General features: G+C 41.5%; 1 pseudogene; it reads left to right on the top strand.

The window, feature by feature from the left end:
- Nucleotides 1-1,914: 1,914 nt before the first annotated feature.
- On the top strand, nucleotides 1,915-3,158 carry LOC102433526 (annotated as a pseudogene).
- The last annotated feature ends 2,039 nt before the right edge of the window (nucleotides 3,159-5,197 follow it).

The following is a 5,197-nucleotide window of genomic DNA, read 5'->3' as shown; positions in this document are numbered from 1 at the left end:
GAAAAAACAAAACAAAAGGGAAGTAGAAAAGAAACCTTGAGCCAAGTGAAAATGGAAGTACAACACACTAAGACATTTGAAATCCAGCAAAAACTGTCCTAAGAGGGAAGTTATAATGATAAATGTCTATATTAAGAAACAAGGAAGACCTCAATTAAGTAACCTAACTTTACAACTCAAGAAATTAGAAAAAGAAAAACAAACAAAGCTCACAGTTAGTAGAAGGAAGGGAATAACAAAAATCAGAGCAGAATAAATGAAAAAGAAACTACAAAGACAATAGAAAAGATCTATAAAACTAAGAGCTGGTTCTTTGAAAATATAAACAAAATAGAGAAACCTTTAGCTAGATTCCCTAAGGAAAAATAAAGACAGAGGACTCAAATAAATAAAATCAGAAATAAAAGAGGAAACATTACAGCTGACACCACAGAAATACCAAAACATATAAAACAATTAGCAACAATTATATACAAACAAATTGGACAACACAGAAATGGATAAATACCTAGATACATATAACCTAACAAGACTGAATCGTGAAGAAATAAAAATTCTGAGTAGATCAGTTACTAGTAAGGATATTAAATCATTACTCAAAAAACTTCCAAAAAACAAAAGTCCAGGATTATAGGTCTTTACTAGTGAATTCTACTAAACATTTAAAGAAGAGTTAAGACCAGTTATTCTGAAACATATCCAAAACATTGGAGAGGAGGAAATACTTCCAAACTCATTTGTGAGGCCAGCATTACCCCAATACCAACACCAGAAAAGGAAAACACAAAAAAGAAAATCATAAGTCAATATCTCTCAGTAACATACAGGCAAAAATTATTAACAAAATATTAGCAAACAAAAACAAGAATAACTTAAAAGGATCATATGCCATGATGAACTCAGATTTATTCCAGGGATTCAAGGGTGGTTCAACACCAGCAAGTCAATCAATGTGATACACCATATTAACAAAGTAAAGGATAAAAATTATATAATCATCTTAATATATGCAGAAAAATAATTTGATAAAATTCAACATCCAGCCTAGCCAGCGTGGTTCAGTGGTTGAGCATTGACCTATGAACCAAGAGGTCAGGGTTCCATTCTGGTCAGGGCACATGCCTGGGTTGCTGGCTCCATACCCAGTAGGAGGTGTGCAGGAGGCAGCCAATCAATGATTCGCTGTCATCATTGATGTTTCTATCTCTTTCTCTCTCCCTTCCTCTCTAAAATCGATAAAAATATAGTTTTTTAAAATTCAATATCCATTCATAACAAAACTCTCAACAAAGTGTATATAAAGGAAACATCCTTCAACATAGTAAAAGCTATATATAACAAGGCCACATCTAACAACATACTCAATGATAAAAAGCTGAAGGTGTCTTCTCTAAGTGCAGAAACAATACAAGGATGCCCACTCTTGTTACTTTTACTCAATATAATATTGGAAGTCTAGCCAGTGCAATTAGGCAAGACAGATAAATAAAAGTCATTCAAATTGAAAATCAAGAAGTAAAACCGTCTCTTTATAGATGACATGATTTTACATATATATTACTATTATTTGTTAATGATAAAGAGGTCAATCCAACAAAAGGATATAACATTTGTTAATATTTATGCACCCACCATAGTAGCACCTAAATATAAAAAGCAAATATTAAAGGGGAAAATATACAGCAGTATAATAATAACAAGGAACCTTACTACTCCACTTTCATCAATAAATAGATTGATGAAATAGACAGAATCAATAAAAACATTGGCCTTAGTGATATATAAAGACTCCAGCAAAATCTGTTAGAACTAATAAATATACTCAGAAAAATTTCAGGATACAAAATCAATATACAAAAATCTGTACAACAATCAGAAAGAAAATTAAGAAACAATCTCAGAGAGTCCAAGATGGCAGCCCCATGGTGCGGCACGGGGTCCTCCTGGCGCGGAAAGTGCCTCTGCCTCACCTCTCCCTGGCAGGTAAAAGGTGTCTGCTTTCTGCAGCATACGTGGACAGCCAGAAATGGGAAGCAAGAGAAAAAGAAGATTGTCACCTCGCTGATCTGGCATCTTTAATGGATAAAACATACAAGAAAAAGTTGCCTGTCAGTTCTTTAACAATATCACGGTTTGTGGACAACATTTCATCTCGAGAAGAGATAGATCATGCAGAATATTACCTTTACAAATTCCGGCACAGCCCCAATTGCTGGTACCTGAGAGACTGGACTATCCACACCTGGATTAGGCAGTGTCTAAAATATGGTGCACAAGACAAGGCCTTATATACCCTTGTAAATAAGGTTCAATATGGAATTTTCCCAGATAACTTTACATTCAATTTACTGATAGATTATTTCATAAAGAAAGAAAATTACCAAGATGCTTTATCCGTGGTTTTTGAGGTCATGATGCAAGAAGCCTTTGAAGTACCTTCCACCCAGCTTCTCTCCCTCTATGTTTTATACCACTGCCTGGCAAAGAAGACAGACTTCACTTGGGAAGAGGAGAGGAACTTCGGTGCATCCCTGTTACTCCCAGGCCTAAAGCAAAAGAACTCAGTGGGTTTGAGTTCCCAGCTGTATGGCTATGCACTTCTGGGGAAGGTGGAATTGCAGCGAGGGCTGTGGGCTGTGTACCACAACATGCCTCTCCTGTGTCCACCAGGCTACCTTGACAGAGCCCTCCAGGTGATGGAGAAGGTGGCCTCCTCCCCAGAAGATGGAAAGCTATGTAGAGAAGCGCTCGACGTTCTGGACAGAGCACTGCAGGCTCTGATGACTCCAGCCCAGAAGTCCTCAGAGGAACAGCCCCAAGGAGGGGAGGACAGCCAGGGCCCAGAAGAGCTGGTGGAGCAGTTGGACGTGGAGGAAACCGAACAGTCCAAGCTTCCCCCCTACCTGGAGCGATTTAAGGCCTTACATTCCCAGCTTCAGGCTCTGGGCAAAGTTGAGTCAGAGAGTCTTTTGACTCTAACCACCTAGCTCATCAAAGACCAGCTGCCTGCCTGTGAAGCAGAGGACATCGCCACCTACGAGCAGAAGTTGCAGCAGTGGCATCGGGATTTGTTGTACTTGATTCAGCGGGAACAGGAGTTCAGGGAGAAGGCAAAGCAGGAGCACCTGGCTCGGGAAGCAGCAAAGGCGGCTGCCTAACAGGGCCCCATGGCCCAGCCCCAACACAGGGACTTCACCAGCCCCGTCATGGGATCGCTGTGACCATCATGGGTTCACTGTGACCGTGATGGCAGCCTCAGCCTCCTCCATCTGCCTTCTCCTTCTGTTAGCCGTCCACCTGTGCGAGGAACGCCGAGATGTTCTACAGACAGAGGCCTTGTGTCTGCCCGTGCAGGCTGCCCACTCTTAGTTCCAGGGGCTGTGGAACTAGGAAAACCGTCAGACTGCAACCACCAGCTACCTAGGAGCTCCTGATGGGGTGCCAGGGTTCAGGTATCCAGTCTCAAGCACAGGCTTTTGAATGGTCTCTCTCCCCCGCACCTGAAGCAAACTGCATGTCCTGGGACTTCAGTCCCTTCTCCTCTCTGGGGCCGTCTCCACATTCTCCTTCCCTGTGTCTCACCCAGACCTGAACTGGGAGGTCAGTCAATGGCTTTCAAATTGCAGGAACCTCTGTGGCATTTTAGAATGTACGGACTCTTGAGGAGAAAGCTAGTCTTCTTGGCTGGGAGCTTTTCCATCATGTTGGGGTACCTTTTTCCAACCCATTGTCTCAGCTCCTTCACTAAGTAGGTCAGATGAGCCTTTTGTGCACACACACATACACCCACACACATGCACTCACACATACAGCTTGTGAACACACATCTCAGTCAGAGAAGTTGCAGAAAATCTGGGACAGCGTGGGCTTCCAGTGCATGAAAGAATGGGTAATTATCAAACCCTCAGGAGGCCAACATTCCTGAAGTTTCTCTGTGAAAGGGGTTGGGGCAGCTCTTGCTTGCTGTGTAATTTTGCCTTTAAGTGCAGTGTACTTCTATTCTGGATTGTGGTCTTTTATCAAGAACCTGTGGAAATAAATGTTCTTGGATTCTTTTGTTGGAAAAAAAAAAAAGAAACAATCTCATTCAGAGTTGTATCAAAAAGGATAAAAAATAAATGAGTAAAAAAGTTTGATAATTACTTTGGAAATATAAAGTGTGATATAATTTATCTATATTATTCTTTTATGAATTAACTAGAGGCCCAGTGCACAAAATTTGTGCATGGGTAGGGTCCCTAGGCCTGGCCAGCGATCAGGGCCGATCTGTGGGGTGACCAGCAAGGTGAACAGGGCCCCCCTTGGGCACCCGCCTTGGCCAGCCTGGGGCTGCGGACTGGGGGCAGCTCCTACATTGCACATCTGCCCTCTGGTGGTCAGTGTGTGTCATAGCGACTGGTCGTTCCACTGTTCGGTAGATTTGAATATTAGGCTTTTATTTTTTTATATATTGATTTTTTAAAATTAAATCTTTATTGTTCACATTATTACAGTTGTTCCTCTTTTTTTCCCCCCATAGCTCCCCTCCACCCGGTTCTCACCCCACCCTCTGCCCTAACCCCCCCTCCCACTGTCCTTATCCATAGGTGCACGATTTTTGTCCAGTCTCTTCCCTCATCCCCCACACCACTATCCCCCCCAAGAATAGTCAGTCCACTCCCTTTCTATGCCCCTGATTCTATTATAATCACCAGTTTATTCTGTTCATCAGATTATTTATTCACTTGATTTTTAGATTCACTTGTTGATAGATGTGTATTTGTTGTTCATAATTTGTATCTTTACCTTTTTCTTCTTCTTCCTCTTCTTAAAGGATACCTTTCAGCATTTCATATAATACTGGTTTGGTGGTGATGAACGCCTTTAGCTTTTTCTTATCTGTGAAGCTCTTTATCTGACCTTCAATTCTGAATGATAGCTTTGCTGGATAAAGTAATCTTGGTTGTAGGTTCTTGCTATTCATCACTTTGAATATTTCTTGCCATTCCCTTCTGGCCTGCAAAGTTTCTGTTGAGAAATCAGCTGACAGTCGTATGGGTACTCCCTTGTAGGTAACTGACTGTCTTTCTCTTGCTGCTTTTAGGATTCTCTCTTTGTCATTTTCTCTTGGCATTTTAATTATGATGTGTCTTGGTGTGGTCCTCTTTAGATTCCTTTTGTTTGGGGTTCTCTGCGCTTCCTGGACGTGTAAGTCTAT

This window comes from Myotis lucifugus, unplaced genomic scaffold (assembly GCF_000147115.1).
Source record: "Myotis lucifugus unplaced genomic scaffold, Myoluc2.0 scaffold_7, whole genome shotgun sequence".
Lineage (NCBI taxonomy): Eukaryota > Metazoa > Chordata > Mammalia > Chiroptera > Vespertilionidae > Myotis > Myotis lucifugus.
Note: the sequence above shows the minus strand (reverse complement) of the source record. Positions and strands in the feature narration are given on the sequence as shown.